The sequence below is a fragment of the Rattus norvegicus genome, chromosome 10 (genome assembly GCF_021556685.1).
Source record: "Rattus norvegicus strain SHRSP/BbbUtx chromosome 10, alternate assembly SHRSP_T2T, whole genome shotgun sequence".
In the NCBI taxonomy this organism is placed as follows: Eukaryota; Metazoa; Chordata; class Mammalia; order Rodentia; family Muridae; genus Rattus; species Rattus norvegicus.
Window position 1 is genome coordinate 62,937,312 of NC_141543.1, and position 20,811 is coordinate 62,958,122.

Sequence of the window (20,811 nt, forward strand, 5' to 3'; positions counted from 1 at the left end):
GACCCTCCTGGACTGGCCTTTCCTTCCCCAGGAGCTGGGTCAGCCTAACAGATGCTAAGGGCTGAGCCCCTCCCCCAAGCAGGGACAGGAAGGAACACTGGGTTACCTAATCCAAGGAGCTTTCCAGCAATTATTTCATGGGAAAGTCAAGTGCCAAAAGGCGTGCATGTTGCATGTCTGTGTGTATGTTCCAAGCAGCCGTCTGGACAGGGTGAGCCAAACCACTCCTTGCATTCTTTCTCCGGGTGGAATCTTTGATAGAGCCCTGGAGAGGGGCCACTGCGGGGGCTTATGTCCCAGATAGTGCTGCCCACCCTACCGGTCTGAGCCCTGGAGTCAGAGAAGTCCAACCTTTCCCAGGGAGGCAGAGGATGTCTGAGAAGGACCCAGACAGGTTAGTCCCTGACCTCCTGAGTTTGCCTCCTGGGCAGCAGCATAATATGTGGGGGTCGGGGAGGGGGGTGCGCTTGTTGAGAGTACAAAATGATCTGAGGTCCAGTCTTCTCTCTGACCATCCAGGAGAAAGTGGGTAACTGGATCTCTAGGTGAGATCCCAGGGAGTAGTAGGTCAAAGATGTAGAGATCTGCCAAGGACCCAAACATACTCTCTCAAACCTCAGCTAAGTTGTCTGGTCCTTTCTCAGACATTATGAGAAGACCTAAGGGTTGCTTTCATGGGAGGGTGGAGCAGGACTTGGAGGTCGGAAGGTTAGAGGGAACAGGAGTCAAACCATCCTCCAACCGCCTCCTTCCCACCCCCAAGTCTTGTCCCTCAGCAGTTAAACCACCTATAAACTAGAGATAAGCCTGGGGTGGTAGTAGGGTGAAGAAGATGGGGAAGGTGAGTAGGAGTCAGGGAGATGGGCATCTTGAGCCTGGACAGAGGACCAACACCACCCTCACCCTGACTCCAACACAGAGCAGTGTGTGTGTGTGTGTGTGTGTGTGTGTGTGTGTGTGTGTGTGTGTGTGTGCAAAGTTCTGCTCTCAGCCCTGGGCTCCTCTCAACCCCTCCTTGGAAACCCCTCTCTCACCACCCCCCCTCCCCGGACAGCTCCTGGCCTGTACCAGGCTGTGAGGGAGATGAGGGCAGACCAATCAAGCTGAACTCCTCTGCATTCACCAGCCCTGATGTCAGAGCAAGCGGAGGCCGACCTCCCACAGAGTCTTCTGGCACCTACCCTCCTGCTCCCCTCCTTGACCCCTCAGCCTGCTCGTCCCTCACAAAATCAAATCCATGCCAGGCCCAAACCCAAAGTTAGAGAAGCAGGAATCTAATGTGGAGAAACTGAGGCCAGGAGAGGAGCAGGAAATGGCTCGGAGTTGTCGGGCAAGACATTTGAAGACACAAGTAGAACTGAGAAGGGCCCTGTTCTAATTGGAGAAGTTTCCTCCCACCTCTCAGGGCACAATCAGAGTTCAGGTGGTTCTAAACAATACTTCTCTCTAGGTTGGCTAAAAGCCCAAATCCCCTGCGGTTGTTCCTCTTATGTCCCCTAGGCTCTGCCCACCCACCTGGTGGCACTTCAGCCCAGCCTCCATATGCATGGGTGCACACATATTTATGTACACGGGATATCAGTTCACAAGGCAAAAGCACAGGTCTTCCTCTGCGTCCACTCCTGGAGTAGCAACTGCCATAAACAAGTGCTTTAAAAGCAATGGATAACTGGCTGTCTGGGAAGAGGGAACCCAGCAGGACTGTTGGATGGGTGACAGAGAGGGATGAGAGGGGACAGAAAAGCAAGAGTGTTTTCCAAGTTCTGGCCTTAGGGATAGAGGGGCACCCGTCACTAAAATGAGTTCCAGAGAAAGTGTGTTCCAGGGAACTGTGGAGGCTCGTGAGCCAATCCCCATGTCACATTCAGACCCACATCAGGCTGAGTCCGAGGCTGCCGTGTATCTCACTGGAGTTCTTCCAACCCCACTGCCAGAGAAGACTCCGGCTGGAGGGCCATGGGCCAGGCTAGACCTGTTATGTCCCACGTAACAGCTAACAGCCTGGCAAGCCCGCATCATACCTGGGAGGTACATGCAGTCAGCCATCAGCCGATCCCACTCCTCACAGCCTGCAGCTAAAGCAGGAAGGCAGTCAGCTTCAGGACTGAGTCCATCGCCCCTGGCAAATATACAACCCCCACTCCTCCTGAATCCCAAAATCCACCCCCTGTCGCTGGAAATCATGACCCGTTATGCGGTCCATACTGATGGGGAGGTGGGGCTTCCATTTATCTTTTCCTGCCAGGCTGCTGGGTTCAGGAGCCAAGTGGAGTGAGATAAGGAGGGGTAGAGATGTGGTTGGACTCAAGTAGTGGAGGAGTCAGCATGGGAAAATCTTGGAGTCTCCAGGTCTTACTGCCCTCGGGCAGTACCCAAGAGAGAGACAGAGACTCACGAATCTCTGCTCTCTTCTCCTCCACTCGACCTACCTGACACAGAGCCTGGGAGACTGAGGCTGGAACCCACAGACCTCTAGCAGATTGGGGGACGATCCTCCCACCCTAGCAAACCTTCCACCAAACACTGCTTAAACCTTCTCTCTCCCGAGGAACACCCTACCACACACTAATGGGCATTCTAACTTTCTAATTTTTAAGTGTGTGTGCGTGTGTGCACGCCTGTTGAGTATAGTGCCTTCAGAGGTCAAACAGGTCATCGATCTCCTGGAGCTGAAGTTTCAGGCAGCTCTGAGCTGACAAGAGTGCAGGGAACTGAACTCAGTACCTCTGGGGAGAGTGGGATGTGCTCGAACGCCGAGCCATTTCTCGAGCTCCTAAAGGACATTTAATGTTCATCTTTTTTCCTTATACTGAGGGTGTGTCTGACTGTGCATGTGTCATGATCAGGAAAGATTAGGGAATTATTGAGTCTACTGTTTGCACGAGTGTCTGTTCAGATTTGTGGTGGGTATACGTTTGGAAGGATACATGTTTGTAGGGAGAATTCCTTTTCTATTTTCTTTTTCTTCTTTTCTTTTGAGACAGGGTCTCATGCAGTCCAAGCTGGCCTCAAATGCTCTACACAACTGAAGAAAGCCTTGAACTCCTGGTCTTTCCTTCCAAAGTACCAGGATTACAAACGTGTTCACCTTCATAAGAGAGATTTGTCCATAGGTGGTCAAGATATGTTGGCATACACACATATGTAGGTAGATCTGCAGTACATAAATATCAGATGTGAGGACACATGTGGCCTACAGTGCCATGTGCTTGGATTATGTATATGTGTGTATATATATGTGTATATATATGTGTGTGTGTGTATATGTGTGTGTTTATATGCATAGGTTTATATAATTACATGTTCATTGGTTGAGCCTGAGTTTGCACATACATACCACATATCCTACTTCTGGCTGAGATCCAGGAGTCTCTCTGGAAGGCACAGTTTCTAAGTTCTATGAGATCTTCTTTAAAAGGATTTTGGTATGTCAAATTCTAAAGGAAAACCTAGTTTGGGGAGGGGGTGAATACTTCTTGACCCAGAGGAGGGGGAATTTCCTATCCTTCTTCTGAGGCCTGGGTTACACTGAGGACAAACACAACACCCATTTCATCCTGAAGTGTAAGGATTGCAGCATTGTGTCACCCCACACACACCACACCCAACACACACACACACACACACACACACACACACACACGCACGCTTGCACCTACATACACACACAGAGGAAGGGGTTACGCAGGGTGTGGAGACAGCTGCTTCCAGCCCAGATAAGGCTGGGTAACGTTCGTTCGGATCACATTTTCCACTTCCAAGATCCTCCACCTAGTCCCAGTCCCAAGCCCTGGCCCCGCTGGGCTGGGGAGGTCCCTGTACTGACTTTGCCTCACTCCCTCACCGCAGCACCCTGAGAACAGCAGAGAGAGCTAGAAGTGGAATCTGAGGTGCAAAGATAGCTGAGGTAAGCTAAGACCTCAGCAAACAGGAGGGGCACGCACCTGCTCTAAGCCACCCTGAGCCTCTGAGGACTGGGGATAGGGTCTCTAGGACAGGACAGGCCTAGCCTAAGTGGTCCCACAGTTCCTATCTGTACTCCAGAGCTTCTGCAAATCTGCCCAGGGATGAAATGAGACTCGATCCTCTTCTTAAACCAACAATCTCTGAATATACACCCCCTGCCAGCCCAGACTTGCCTTAGCCAAGAGACCCCTCAGTCCCAAGGGCTAAGTGGTCATTGGTTGAGATTAGACTGAGTCTCGAACTCTAGACTCCAATTTTCTCCTCAGCCTTGTCCTACCCTCCACAATGTCCTACAGAGAAGCCTGGTCCCTCTAGCCCTGCATTAGCCTGCCTCCCCTCCCCCTTCCCAAGGAAGGGGCCGGGGGAGGGGTTATTTATAGGGCCTGGCTCAGTGGCCTCCAAGACAAGAGGAGCCAGGCTGCGGGACTCCAGCTCACCAGGCCTTCCCTAGGGGCCCAGCAGGACGGCCAGTGTCTGCTTTCAGCCCAGCAAAAGGCCATGTCAGTCAGAATGGGTAGTGGGGGTGGGGAGGCCAAATCAGGGGGCTGGGCCTCAGCCTGGCAGGGTCCTTAGAAGCCCTTTTTAGAGGGCAGATGTGCTTGGAAGCATTTGGGGAGCTCAGTGGAACTGAAGTGGAGGATTAGGAAGAAAAGTCTTAGAGGAAGTAGACCCCTCCTCAGGGAAGCCTAGAAGTGCCACCATACAGTCAGCCACCTCCCCCACCAGCCATATGATGATCCCTCCCCCTGGCCCAAGCTTCTTTCTGGCTACAGGGACCTTAGGAAGCCATTTAAGGATCTTTCCAGCCAGCCCCAATTGCCCTTCTCTCAGCTGCCCACTGGAACTGCCTGTGTCCATCTCTGAGCCAGTCCCCCTACAGAAGCATCCCTTCTGCCTGTCAAGCTGTGTGACAAATTGCTGTCCATCTCCCAGGGCCCCAGAGCCCCACTTAACCTGTACCTTCACTATTCTGTCTCCCCACTCCTCGAGTTTCTCTCTAGCAGTGAGTCTGTTAGGGACATGGTTGTAGGCCTCCACAATAGGATGTCCCTAAAGATCACCACCCTACCTCACTTGTCCAATCCCCATCAGCCAGTGCTTGTTGGATGAGTGAATGAAGGAAAAGAACAGAAGGAGGGAGGGAGTGAATGAGTCAGAGAGCAATGAATGAGTACAAGGGAGATTAGGAAAGCAAGAAAGCTGCCCTGCTAGTACCCTAACCCATGGCAACGGCTTGGTGTCCCATGAGTGGAAAGGTAACAGGGGCAGCCCAGGCCAGGTCTCAGTGAACCGGCTAGGCCTTGGGCAGCAGCCAGATCGGTCACTCTCATTCTTTCCAGATCAAAGTTCCCCCAGGGAACTGCCCGGAACCTGACACTGGCATGGTGGTGGGGGGAGGGGGGAGCAGCTGGCCCCACACAGGGGAGGGCAGGGAGAGACTGGGCACCTGTCCTCTGCCACAGGGATATGGGCAGGCACTTTTATGTTCTCAGTCAACCCAGCACCCAAAGGGAGCTACACAATGGGTATGAGATCCTCGACTCCAGGCCCAAACCAGACTCCAAATCCCCAGTATACACAGGGGCTCAGTGTTGCACTGGATCCCTCTTGGGTGAGCCTTGGTACCTCCTGGCCAAGTGTCCCGGCAATTTTATTACTAAGTCGCCTTCTAGACTCCTTTCTGTGTTGTTGGTTGTGGCTTTGGTTTTGATTAAGAGCTTTATTGGGGAGGAGGGGTGGCTTCTGTGATGGGGAGGGCCTTGTGCACACACAGTAGGCAAATAGTCTAGCTCAGAGCTACACCCAGCACCTGAGTGTGTTTCTCTCAGGAAGGAGCTCAGTGCACATGCCCCCTCTTTCCAGCCATGGTACCCTTGTGTATGCAGTTCGAAATGTTTTTTTTCATATGGTAGGATGTATACAAGACAGGATAGGGAAACCACTCTGGAAATCAGTCTGGAGGTCCCTCAGAAAATTGGACATTCTACTACCTGAGGACCCAGCTATACCTCTCTTGGGCATATACCCAAAAAATGCTCCAACATACAACAAAGACACATGCTCCACTATGTTCATAGTAGCCTTATTTATAATAGCCAGAAGCTGGAAAGAACTCAGATGCCCTTCAACAGAGGAATGGATACAGAAAAATGTGGTACATTTACACAATAGAGTACTACTCAGCTATGAAAAACAATGACTTCATGAAATTCATAGGCAAATGGATGGAACTAGAAAATATCATCTTGGGGCTGGGGATTTAGCTCAGTGGTAGAGCGCTTACCTAGGAAGCGCAAGGCCCCGGGTTCGGTCCCCAGCTCCGAAAAAAAGAACCAAAAAAAAAAAAGAAAGAAAGAAAAAAGAAAATATCATCTTGAGTGAGGTAGCCCAAACACACACACAAAAATACACGTGGTCTGCACTCACTGATAAGTGGATATTAGCCCAAAAGCTCAGAGTACCCAAGATACAATCCATAGACCACATGAAGTTCAAGAAAAAGGGCGACCAAAGTGTGGATGCTTCAGTCCTTCTTAGAAGGGGGAACAAAAATATTCACAGGAGGAAATATAGGGACAAAGAGTGGAGCAGGGACTGAATAAAAGGTTATCCAGAGCCTGCCTCACCTGGGGATCCAGCCTATATACATACAGCTACCAAACCCAGACAATATTGCTGATGCCAAGAATTGCTTGCTGACAGGAGCCTGATATAGCTGTCTCCTGAGAGGCTCTGCCAGAGCATGACAAATACTCACAGACAACCATTGAACTGAGAATGGGGTTCCCAATGGAAGAGTTAGAGAAAGGATCAAAGGAGCCGAAGGGGTTTGCAACCCCATAAGAACAACAATATCAACCAACCAGAGCTCTCAAAGACCAAAGAGTACACATGGACAGACCCATGGCTCCAGCTGCATGTGTAGCAGAGGATGGCCTTGTTGGTCACCAATGGGAGAAGCCCTTGGTCCTGCCAAGGCCGGAACCCCCAATGTATGGGAATGTCAGGGCTGGAAGGCAGGAAGGGGTGTGGGTTGGAAAGGGAACCCCCTCATAAAGAAGGGGTAGGGAAAATGGGATAGGGATTTATGGACAGGAAACTGGGAAAGGGGATAACATTGGAATGTAAATTTAAAAAATCTAATAAAAAATTTAAAAATTAAAAAAACCAAAGCCAGGCTAGGGAGGGCAGAACCCAGGGCCCCTTTACGCCCTCAGGTAGACAGATAGGGTGCAGTCAAAGCTGAGAATAGGAGGTGGTTGCTATTGCATGGGTTCCCTGATTTTGACACCCCCTCACCCATCCTTCATCAATCCAGTGCTGGTTGTAGAACAACACCCTTCAGTCAGAGCCTGAATCCTTCCTGTTAGTTCTTGTATGGGTTTGGGGTTTTTCGGTTTGGTTTTGTTTGGTTTTGTTTGGTTTGGTTTGGTTTTGTTTGGTTTTGTTTGGTTTGGTTTGGTTTGGCTTGGCTTGGCTTGGTTTGGTTTGGTATGGTTTGGTTTGGTTTTGAGACAGGGTCTCACTACACAGCCCTAGCTGCCCTAGAACTCACTATGTAGACCAGGCTAGCCTGAAACTCACAGAGATCCACCTGTCACTGCCTCCCAAGTACAGGGATTAAAGACATGAACCACCACGCCTCCCTCAGAGCTTCATTCTATGGCTGTCCCCACATGCAAGCTGCCACATGCACATGCACACAGAGACACACAGTACTCAGAGAAGCAGAGGTCTCTGGGTTCAGATCCCAAGTCATGGCTCACTAATCTTTGTAAACTGGTGACAGCAGCATTTGCTCCTAAGACCGGAAGGTTAAAGGACCCCATGCTGTGAGTCCCTTACAAACAAAGGCCCCCAATCTGGAACACACAGTACCCCTCATCCATGGTTTCAATTTCCAAGGTTTCAGCTACCAATTCTTAACAAGAAGGCTGGGGCTGGATGTGGTAAAACTCAACTGTAATGCTAGCACCAAGAAGCTGAGGCTGGAGAGTTGTGAGTTCAACGCCAGCCTGGGCTCTGTAAGAGGCCCCATCTCTAAGAAGTGTTAACCATCTAGGGATCTTGATAAGGTTCGTTTTCTCTGCCAGCTAAAAGATTAAAAGGTAGGAAACAGCTTACACACAACAGATAGCAGCAGAGGGAATCTTAGTCACTTCAGATAGCATCAGCGGTAAAGAAAAACCTTCATTGAGGATGAGGAAACACACAGCAAAGCACACAGAAAAGGAAGAAAGACCCTGGGAGGGGGCCTCAGACAGAGAATGAGGAAAAGGAAGAAATAAACAAAAAAAGCAGGAACAACACCATAAAATATCCTGAGAGGCTATATTCGGATGAATTTATTACTTTGCTAATGTTCTATTTTATGACTAGCCATTTTTCTTAAACTGTCACTGTGTCCAACATAAATGATATTTCATTATAGAAAAGCAGGGCATAGAGGCTGGGGAGAAGGCTCAGTGTGGGTAAAGCACTTTGCATCTCTAGCATCCATGAAAAGCTAGCGCTTGGGGAAAGCAGGCAGAGACAGGAAGGTCCTGGGGTTTGCTGGCCAGTCAAGCTGGCCAAAATGATTCAGTGAAAGACTCTAAAAAATAGCAGAGAGTGATAGAAAACCCAATGTTGGCTTCTAGCTCACACGCACATGTGCACACATTCAGGACACATGAATATAAAGAAAAGAGAAAGAGAACATAATCCGGGTGTGGTAGCTCATACCAACACTTAGAGGCTGAGGTAGGACAAATGCCGAGTTCTAGGTCAGTTTATGCTACATGGTGAGACCCTATCTTAAAAAGGAAAGCATCTAGAATTCCGTACATGTTTTTAAGCCCAGACTCAGTACAATCCACGTTTTTTTAAGTACCCTCTGACCCCATCCATTACAGATAAAAGGGGACTCCATTTACATATGAAATGGGGCCAAGGTATAACTCAACGGTACAACTTTCCTAAAGTGCCTAAAGCCAGGATCTAGCCCTCTGCACCACCAAAAGCAAAGTCCCATTGCCTGGGGCTAAGCCGGACTTTAGACAGCAAGTCCAAACAGGCTTGACCTGAGTAGTTGTTATGACAAAATGTTGTAGGGGTGACATCAGCTCTGGGGTTGGCAGAAGCTGAATCTCATATAGAAAAGTCATATCAATTCTGGTCAAAGATGATCGAAGTCACTTCCTGCTAAGCGCGTAGATGTGGGAGTGTGAGAATTAAGAATGACACACATGGGGGCTGGGGATTTAGCTCAGTGGTAGAGAGCTTACCTAGGAAGCGCAAGGCCCTGGGTTCGGTCCCCAGCTCCGGAAAAAAAAAAAAAAAAGAACAAAAAAAAAAAAAAAGAATGACACACATGGGGTTGGGGATTTAGCTCAGTGGTAGAGCGCTTACCTAGCAAGCGCAAGGCCCTGGGTTCGGTCCCCAACTCCGAAAAAAAAGAAAAAAAAAGAATGACACATATGTGATCCAGAGAGGGACACATTTGCATTCATATGCAAATTAACAAACAAATGAACAAAATGAATGCAATAAAGTCTGTAAAGGGCTGATAAGAGGCTCGGCAGGTAAAGATACTCACCACCCAGCCTGATACCATTAAAGCCCCAGGGCCCATGGTGGAAGGAGAAAACCAGATTTCACAGGTTGTCCTCTGACCTCTATATATATCACTGGCATGTGTCTAACAACTCTCTCTCTCTCTCTCTGTCTCTCTCTCATGCACGCACGCGCGCGCGCACACACACACACACACACACACACACGACACAAATGAATGTGATAGTTTTAATAATAATAATAATAATAATAATAATAATAATAATAATAATAAGCTTCCATTTGGTTTTGGTTTTGGCTTGTTTGTTTTTCAGTCTTGCTATACAGCCCAGATGGACCTCATACTTGAAGTAATCCTCCTGTCTCTGCTTCCCAAGTGCTGGGATCAAAGAGGGATCTACCACTCCTGGCAAGAGATTTCTTAAAAGAAAAGAGGGAGAAGCTCTCACAGGACAGAAGGCCAAAGACAGGCAACCCCAAGCGCTGGGACTAGAACAAGCCTGAAAACACAGGGTATGGGTTGTGGTACAAATGGGAAACAGGCCTGAGACCTGGGCCTGCCTAGCACTGGGACTGGTGCTGTCACTTGGGAAACATAAAAACCAGAGTAGCCCTAAAACTCACCACAAAAACAAAGCCACGTGCCTGTGGTTGGATCCTCAGCTAAGCCACCAACTCATGGGGACTGTCTCAGAATTGGATCACTCACAGGAGGTGGAGGCCACAGTAGACACTCTGAGGAAACCCTAGTCTGGAGACCAGCCCAACAGAGATCAAGCCAAACCTTCTAGCAGACTGCCTTGAGTTTTATGCACTTTATAGATAACTTGAAAATGAGGAACCAGGGCCAGCAAAATGACTCTGCAGGCAATGGTGAATGCAACCAAGATCTTTGACCTGAGTTCAATCCCCAGGACCCACGAGTTGAAGGTGAGAACTGACTGCCACAATTTGTCCTCTGACCGCCACATGTGCATTGTGAAATGATACATCTATACAATGCCTTCATAAGGGCACACACACCTATGTACATGCAAACCAACTGAAAGTTTAGTTTGCTTGTTTCTTTTTTAATTAAAAAAAGTCCAAGGGATAAAGAGATAGATCAGCAATTAAGCCCAGGAGCTGGAGAGATGGCTCAACAGATAAGAGCACTGACTGTTCTTCCAAAGGACCCTGGTTCAATTCCCAGCTCCTCCCTACATATGATGATCTACAACTGTCTGTATCTCCAGTTCCAAGGGAATGGTGCCCTCTTCTAACTTCCTTTGGTTCCAGGGATGTATGTGATACACAGAGATACATGCACTCAAAACTCCCAATCGCATTTTAAGAAAAAATAAAATTAAAAAAAAAAAAGCACACTTTTAATCCCAGCATCCAGGAGGCAGAGGCAGATGGATCTCTGTGAGTTCAAGACTAGCCTGGTCTACACAGTGAGTTCTAGAACACCAGTGCTCCTAACAGCTGAACCATTTCTCCAACCCCTAAAAAATGTCTTAAAAGGAAAGAAGGGCTTGCAGCTGTGTACACGGTTTCCCCCCTGGACTTATTTTGTCGTTGTTTGTTCATTTTTGAGACAGGCAGATCTTAGGGTTTTGCTAGCCAGGTCAGCTAGCCAAAATCATTCAATGAGAGACCCTGTCTAAAAAATAATAGTGCTAGAAAACATTCAGTGTTGACCTCTAGCTTACACTCACACATACACACGTACATCACACACACACACACACACACACACACACACACACACACACACACACAGAAGGAAAAAGGAAAAAAGAGAAACAGCATATAGTCCCGGTGTGGTAACTCACACTATAATACCAGCATTTAAGAGGCAGAGGCTGGCAGATCTCCAGGTTGGAGGCCAGCCTGGTCTACAAAGAATCGAGTTCCAGGACAGACAGGACTACACAGGGAAACCCTGTCTCAACAACAACAACAACAACAGCAACAACAACAACAGCAACAACAACAACAACAGCAACAACAACAGCAACAACAACAACAGCAACAACAACAACAACAGCAACAACAACAACAGCAACAACAACAGCAGCAACAACAACAGCAACAACAGCAACAACAACAACAGCAACAGCAACAACAACAACAACAGCAACAACAACAACAACAGCAACAACAACAGCAACAGCAACAACAGCAACAACAACAACAACAGCAACAACAACAACAACAGCAACAACAACAACAACAGCAACAACAACAACAGCAACAACAGCAACAACAACAACAGCAACAGCAACAACAACAACAGCAACAACAACAACAGCAACAACAACAACAGCAACAACAGCAACAACAACAACAACAGCAACAGCAACAACAACAACAACAGCAACAACAACAACAGCAACAACAACAACAGCAACAACAACAACAGCAGCAACAACAACAACAGCAACAGCAACAACAACAACAACAGCAGCAGCAGCAGGAATCCGTTCCTGTTTCTGTTCCTGTTTCACATTTTAGTGAAGCTTAAGAACAGAAAGGGATGAGGGGCATTGACATCATAGTGGCAGAGGTTGCGGGGTGGGGACTACCTAACTAACATCACAGTCTTCATCAGCAATATTGGGGGGGAAAACCCTCACACATAGAAGTGTATACACAACTGCATGTTTCAAGAGCAAATGACAGATTGGATGCGTTCTTGGTCATCACTGGGAAGAGAAGGATCTGGAGGGAAGCAATAGGAACGGAGTGCATCTGGCAAACATGGAGAGGCTCAGTACCTGCCGGCTGCGATAACTGATCTTCGGTTTTTGTCTGCTGCAACTAAAACCATAGCATGTGGGGTTGGCAAGACAGTCCAAGCCCCTGTGTAGCCAATGCTGTCTGAGTCCTAACTCACACTGTCTCAGCTTTACCTCTGACTTTAGCCAACATCCTAGGAGAGCACACTCTCTCTGCCCCAGGACTTCTGGTAAGGCCTTGATAGAGGGATGTCCCTACTTCAGATGCCCTACTTAAGGGAACCAGTGACATTTGTGTTTTTGTGGCTGGCTTCCTTAGAATAAAAATATTCCCAGCATTCGCCCATGTTCCATCAATGGCTTTCCTATTTAAATCCGAGTGACATTCCACAGAGTTTATCTATTATCAAATCAGTGGGCATTTGGGTCACACCTGACCTTTGGCTGCTGTAAAAACATCACTGTAACCATGGGTATGTTTGAGTGTATTCATTAAGTTAGTCACCAATCATTTACAGAATCATACTGTCTTCTAGGAACTGTGAAAAGAGCTAGAAAAGCAGCAACAAACAAAAGAAACACCTTGGCTTCAAGGAGCTTGTATTCCAATACAGATAGTCTACGTTCACACAGGTCACTGTTCTCTGTCTGCAGGTGCCAGATAGTGACATGCCAAGATGGCATCAGGTTCTGTAGTTCACAGCGACAGGAGAGGTGAGGCCTGCTTTATCCAGGGTGGCCTAAGAAGGGATGTCCATGGACAGATGTAACTAGAAGAAACTACAGAAGAGATGAAAAGTTTATTTTGGCTCATGGTTTCATGGGATTGCAGTCCTCCACGGTAGAAAAGGCAAGGCTTTGTTCACACAGCAAGAGGTGCATGGGATCATAGTTGACCATGGAAGCTATGACCTTCAAAGGCCTGACCTTATTAAGCACCTCTGCCATGTAGACCCGACCCTCTAATGGCTCCACAACCTCCAAAAAGAGTACCATCAGCTGGGGAGCAAGTGTTCAAAACATGAATCTGTTAGGGACATTTCACATTCAAATCATATAGCACAGGACATTTTCCTACTCGCCAAGTGGTCTGTTACTTTGAGACCTATGCCTGGCCAGCTATGTGCACTACACAGACAAGGTTTCAGAGGGTCTCCGCCACCTCTAGACCCAGGCTGAAGGAAAAATGTGGTTATCCAGTCCCTCCTGCCTCCCACCTCAGGCGAGCTAGCACACTCCTGGTTATAGAGTCAGGAAGAGCCCATCTGACAACCCCTGAGGGTCTCGGCAGTTGTAACTCACACAGCTAGAATGAATGTGTGGTTTGTTGCCTCAGGAGTCTACCAGGGCAGGTCTCACATTCTTAGAGGGATTGTGGCTTTGTAAATGGGCTAGCCTTCTTTCTTCCTTTCTATTCCCCCCACTGATACCTATTACACTAAACTCTTTCATTACAGCCCATCCCCCCATGCTGCAGGATATATGACCACACTGTGGACCCCAAGATTGTGTTATTACTGGAAAAGCCTTTTTCTAGTTGTGGTGTGGCTCAACTGTAGCACACACCCTTAATTCGAGAGTGTTCTATTTATTGTAAACAGGATTAAATAAAGTTAACCTTAGGCCAAGAAGCAGAGCTGAAACCAAGTGAACATGGAAAAAAAAAACATAGAAGTAAAAGGAAGTCAGAAGGATGGATAGACAGATGCACAGGAAGTAGGTGGGAGGGGCATTCAGTTTGAAGGGTTTTTTTGAGACAGCATGGAGAGGAGAGCTTCCTGTTCAGACATTGGTTGAGAAGGAAGATCAGCTGGGTACTTTCTCTACCTCTCTGAGTCAGCAGGCTTTCACCCCAGCATCTGGCTCCTGACTCTTTATTGGTAAACTTGAACATTTAAGATTTTGTTAAAAGCCACACCCTAGTTCCTCCTAGTCCTACCCATGCCCTCAGCAGGACTTCTCAGCTTCTCCTTCACCCCTGGAGCACCCTTCCTTCCTTCCTCCCTCCCTCCCTCCCTCCCTCCCTTCTTCCTTCCTTCCTTCCTTCCTTCCTTCCTTCCTTCCTTCCATCCCTCCTACACCTTCACAAGACAAGGACATCATGCATTAAAGTTTCTTCTACACAAGAAGAAATATAGAATAGAGGTGACCGGGGACTTAATAGCCAAGATAGAATTATTATTTGATACTTATAGAACTCATTATGCTGATCTCCAACTTCTGTCTCAAAAACCTATTGAGTAATTTCCATGTCTGGTTTTGAAGAATGAACTACTTTAGAAATCTTCCAGATAAAAGAAATTAGAAATCTAGAAAAATGTCTAACAATGAAGAGAAACAGAAAAGGAAAGAAATGTGGAGAAAATATACAAGCCATAGTTCTAGACACTAAGCAACAGGTAGCCCAGATCCCTGAGAAGAGAGAAATCAATTGTGTGATATCCTGGCTCATAGCCTCATAACCTCAGAGAATGTCTAGTGACAATAAAATTAGGAAGATTTCAAACAGAACATGGAGTCCGACTGAGCTTTGGAGGAAAAGATTGGAGTTCTAACTGGAAAGCAATTTTTAAGACAAAGTATTGAGAAAATACAAGTGTCATAGAAAAAAGCTCCAGATGTCTCCAGAAGAGAATTCAGGAGGGTTGAACCAAGAACTGATGCTCTCATGTGTGGGAAGAAAATACCCAAGGCCAGGAAAAGGGTTGCCACAAAGTACTAGGCCAAAAAATGTCTGGAATTCACACAAGACTAGAAATAGTCTAATGAAAAGCTCTTGTCACCTATCAATCACTGGATTGAGTCCTCAGAAAGATCACACATTAGTAGCAGAATTAATTAATCTCAAAATAAAGTCTTCCTACCATAATAAGGCTTCAAAGGAAGTCCGAATGGATCAAGAGCATTCACAAGTGTTTTACAGCATGCCAGAACAAAATCCAACACTCTACAAAGGAATACATCAAAACACAGCACTCGGCAACATAAAATTTACAGCATCTAGTACCTGTTTAAAAGTCACCAGGCAGGCCGAGGACGTAGCTCAGTTGACAGAACGCTCCCTTAGCATGCACAGAGCCCTGCACTGTGGGCTGGAGAGATGGAGAACAGTTAGGAGTACTGGTTGCCCTCACAGAAGACCCAGATTCATTTCCCAGCATCCATCCACATGGTGCCTCCAGTTCCAGGCATTCTGATGCCTACTTCCGGCCTCTCTAGACATTAGGTACTTACTCGGTGTGCAGACATGCCTGCAGGCAGAAGCACACGCTCACATTAAGTAAATTTCAAAGCCATGCATTAATTTAACTGACTGAAAGTAGGGACACGGGTCTGCAATCCCAGGAAATGGAAGCAAGTGGATTAGAAATTCAAGGTCATGTCTGGCTACATGGTGTTTGATACCATCCTGGAATGAAGAAAATCCTGGAGAGATGGCTCATTGGTTGAGAGTACTGTCTGCTCTTCCAGAGGTCCTGAGTTCAAATCCCAGCAACCACATGGTGTCTCATGATTATCTGTAATGGGATCTGATGCCCTCTTCTGGTGTGTCTGAAGACAGCGACAGTGTACTCATGTACATAAAATAAATAAAATTATTTAAAGGAAAGAAAAGAAGACTGTCTCAAAAAGGAAAGGAAGGAACCAAATCACACAAAGACTTTACCCATTACCTAGGGAAAAAAATACAATTATCACTCTGAAGAGACGGCTCGGCAGCTAAGGGTACTTGCAGAGAGCCTGACTTCAGATCCCAGGACCGGCAAACACTCACAGACACCTTAAACTCCAGGTCCATCAGATCCAATGCCCTCTTCTGGCCTCTACAGGCATGTACACACACACACACACACACACACACACACACACACACACACACACACACAAAGGCACACACACATAAATAAAATGAAACAAAACACATTTCAAAAGAATTGTTAGAGGGCATCAGATCTCATTGCAGATGGTTGTGAGCCACCATGTGGTTGCTGGGATTTGAACTCAGGACCTCTAGGAAGAACAGTCGGTGCTCTTAGCCACTGAGCCATCTCCCCAGCTCACAAAATGAACTTTTAAAAACCAGTCTCGGGCTGGAGAGATGGCTCAGTGGTTAAGAGCACCGTCTGCTCTTCCAGAGGTCCTGAGTTCAATTCCCAGCAACCACATGGTGGCTCACAACCATCTGTAAAGAGATCTGATGCCCTTGTCTGGTGTATCTGAAGACAGTTACAGTGGACTTATATATAATAAATGAATAAATCTTTAAAAAATAAAAAATAAAATAAAAACAAGTCTCATGTCAACCAGAACTACTATCAAGACCTGTTTCATTAAAAACAAACAAAAGCCCCTGGACTGTGGAGGAAAGAACCTCTCTCTGTACTGTTATACCCCACCGTTACCTGTCTATAGGAGACAACAAACACAGAATATTGGTACTGAAACTGTGTTACAAGCCTTTACAAAGTGGATAGCTTTGGTCTTTTCACATATTTCTTTTTCAAAAACATTTGCGACTGGATTTTAGAATTAGCTTTTAAGAAAGACAGTCTACTCAGACGATCGTTTATCAAGATGATGATACCCTACTAACAATACTGACTTTCAAGGTTCATGTACATGGCATGTTCTCCATTCCTCTAGATCTTTTATTTATTTACTTTTAACACTACCCAGGATTGACCCTTGGGCCTCATTCACACTAGGACAGCAGTTGATTGATGGTATATGTAATCCTTAACTTTAGCTCTTTTAAAAATGTATCTCAATTTTTCTTAAAGACTACACTAGTTGGAAGAAACCAGATATACACAAGTATACACTGGATGACTTTTATAACAGTTAAGCCCTCAATATGAGTCCTATAAACATATAGGGATAGAAATAAGATCAGTAGTTTCCGAAGGTTGGAACTATTAATAAAAAGCAAGCAAAAGGGGCTGGGGATTTAGCTCAGTGGTAGAGCGCTTACCTAGGAAGCACAGGGCCCTGGGTTCGGTCCCCAGCTCCGAAAAAAAGAACCAAAAAAAAAAAAAAAAAAAAAAAAAAAGCAAGCAAAAGAGGATGAGTAACTTTGTGGTTGCTGAAAATGGCTGTGGAGTTGGTTGATGGTTCTGTATAAGATGAACACTGAATTTTACCTTATGCAAAGCAGACTTCAGTAGATTTTATTTTAAAAACTCTGGGGCGGGGAGCAGAGGCAGGCAGATCTCTATGGGTTTGAGGATCGACCTGGACTACAGAATGAGCTCCAAAGGCTACATGGAGAGACCATCAGAAAAAACAAGCGAAAACTCCGATGTGTAAAAAAAAAAAAACTCGTTAACTAGTAATGGTTTTGCTAATAAAATGAAGAACGTTGCCAGACTGAAAACTACCACCCCTAAAATCTGTCAGGGGGAGGAAACGTGACTGTATCCTGTAAAACAAACGAAAAGAGCCAGGTACTCGAGGACTAGACTAAAGGATTCTCAAGAGCGCCACCTGGAGGCAAAGTAGGTCTTAACAGCTTCCACTAAACACCCAGAGGCTCCTGAGTGCCAAACCCACGTGACTGACTCACAAAGCAGGAGATGCCACTGTGCAGCTCCTGCGGGGCTTGGGCTTCGCTGCCCCTTCCTGCTCCAGCCAGTTTCAGCTCTGGCGGAAACAAAAGCCAGCAAGTAGGGAGTGAAAAGAACCCAAGAACAAGAACCCAAGAACAGATACATAAATTCTCTCTCTCTCTCTCTCTCTCTCTCTCTCTCTCTCTCTCTCTCTCCCTCTCTCTCTCCCTCCCTCCCCCCATCTCTCTCTGAGTCTCCTCTCCTCCCCTCCCCCTTTTTTCATTACCTGCTGCCTGCTCAAACAGAACAAGGAGTTGCAAGGAATACTTTTTTTTTTAACTCTAAGTAACCACAAGTTTGAGAAAATTGGCTTATTTTTAAATTATATTCCTTGTGTTTGTTGTTGTTGCTTCGTTTGGTTGGGTTTTTGTTTTTGTTTTTGTTTTTTTGCATGTTTTGTTGTGGTAAATATGCACAGCACTGTTAGTACTGTTCTAACCACACAACCGTTCTAGAGAGCCCAGGGCACTGCTGCCCTTCAGTTCTTTGTCCTCTTCAATCAGACATGTAAATCCCTCTCTCCGGTCCTCCTCTCTTCCCTTTCTGGATGGTGGCTCCGAAGTGCTTTCTCTAGGTTGCCTGTAGGAGGCACTTCCTCTTGACAGGCAGGTCCAAGCTCCACCCAAACCATGCCTCGCTGCGTGCCACTGCCACCTTGTGGCCAATTTCCATATGATTGCGCTTCCCAATTTCTAGACATGTTAGAAGAGAAGTAATACCCCCCTGTGGAAAGGTCTTGTTGCTGTAAGGTAGGAGACCACAGAGGAAGCAGCCAAACCCCAACAAACATTTACATCCATACTTCAGATCTAAAAGTAAGAAGATTTAAGTCAGGCATGAACTCAGCTCTTAGGAAGCTGAGACAAGAGGATCACAGGTTCAAGGCCATCCTATGGTAACATAGTGAGCTCCTTCCTCAAATGAAGAGAGGCTTTGACAGATGACTCAGTGGTTAAAAAAAGAAAAAACAACCCGTACTCCTCTTAAAGAAGACCTGAGTTCAGTCACCCATAATTCCAACTGCAGGATAATCTGACTCCTCCTCAGGCACCTGTACGTAAATGTGAAAGCACCCAGAGAGACATATGCACATACACACAGAACAGAATAATAAAAACAAATCTTAATCAATAAATACTTGGATAAGAAGGCTCAGTGTATACCTGGAGACCTAAGTACAATTCCCAGAACCCAAATATGAAAGAACAGATCTGTTCAAAATTGTCTCTGGCTTTCCCACATGCTGTGATGTGCACCTCCCACAAATGCATTCCATGTACATATGTACACAATAATAAGTAAATAACTTAAAAAGGAGGCTGGTGCCCAAAGGCAACTCCAACCCCCACCCCTCCACTGCCCTCAACAGAGTTTCTCTGTGTAGCCCTGGCCATCTTGGAACTCTGTCGGAAGACCAGGCCAGCCTCGAACTCAGAGATCCACCTGCCTCTGTCTCCTGAGGGCTGGCATTAAAGGCATGGGTCACCACATGTGATGTCATTCATTTTGATATTAAGCTTTTAATTAAGCCAAGCACAGTGATGCTCACCTATAATCCCAGCACAGGAGCAGTGAAGGCAGGAGAATTAGAAGTTCAAAGCCATACTCCCTCAGCTACAGGAGGAGTCTGAGGGCAGGCTGGGCTACATAAAACCCTGTCTCAAAACAAACAAACAAACAAACAAACAAGCACGAAAGCAAAGGGCCACTGGGATGACTCCATGGATGGAGGTGCTTGTTGTCAAGCCTGGCAATTATGCTTGGTCCCCTGAACCCAGATGATAGGAGAAGACCAACTGCCACAAACTGTCCTCTGACTTCCGCAAGCATGCCATGACACTCATGTGCCACACACCACACACCACACACAAACACACACAAAAGAAATAAATGCAACAAAAAATTAAAGAATTAAAGGCAGGCATAGTGGCACACACCTTTAATCCCAGCACTCGGCAGGCGAAAGCAGACAGATTTCTGAGTTCAAGGCTGATTTAGTATACATAATCAGACCCTGTCTCAAATAAATAAACAAAAACTCAAAAAGTCTTCTAATTTAATAAACATTAGTAGTACTTTTGAGAGGTGGGGACAGAGAGGGAGGGAGGGAGGGAGGGAGGGAGAGAGAGAGAGAGAGAGAGAGAGAGAGAGAGAGAGAGAGAGAAGACATTCAGCTGTGGTGGCTCACACCTTTAATGCCAGCACTGGAAGACAGAGGCAGGAGAATTTCTGTAAGTTCAAGGCCATCCTGGTCTACATAGTGAGTTCCAGGATAACCAGAAAGAAAGAAAGAAAGAAAGAAAGAAAGAAAGAAAGAAAGAAAGAAAGAAAGAAGGAAAGAAAAGGAAAGAGAAAAGAAAAGGAAACAAGACTTCTCCGGCTTCTTCCCAGAAGCCCTGTCTCTATTTCCTACTCTAGCTGCATTCTGAGTCTAAAAAGGTAGCTGGTTTTACCTTGCTCTGAGCCTTGCTTAAGACACACAATGGGTGCCCTTTCCTGCCTGGCATCTTTCGCTCACCATGTCCCCTCTGAGTCACATGCAGTGTTACACATAACTTAGCTTGCTCATTCTTTCTGCTACAGATACCCCGTTGACTGGAGAGTAGCTTGTGAGGTTTTCCTGACAATGGTGTTTGCGTGGTTTCCAATGTGGGACTGTTCCAAATAACACTGCTTTACCCAAAAGCAGGTCCTTGATGTGCATGCCAGGGAGAAGGTTGGAACCCTGTTCTCTAGACTGCTTCCACACAGAGGTCTCTGATGCCGCCTTCTGGACAAAAGCCACATGACACATCCAGGGGTGGCCCTCATCACCCAAGTCGTTCTCAAGATCTCATAGTAGCCTAAGATTGGACCATGACCCTTCCTGGAAGCCACACCCCTGACAATATAACCTGGTTGGTGGCACTAAGCCACCGCCCAGGTTACCCTTTATAACCATAGCTCTAATTCATGTCCAC

General features: G+C 46.5%; 1 long non-coding RNA gene across 1 annotated transcript; it reads left to right on the plus strand.

Annotated features, from left to right (window-relative positions):
- The first annotated feature begins 194 nt into the window (after nt 1–194).
- On the plus strand, nt 195–12,583 carry LOC148002947 (uncharacterized). The gene is made up of 2 exons (XR_015631785.1): nt 195–394; nt 9,837–12,583. It is a non-coding gene; the product is annotated as an uncharacterized LOC148002947 (long non-coding RNA).
- The last annotated feature ends 8,228 nt before the right edge of the window (nt 12,584–20,811 follow it).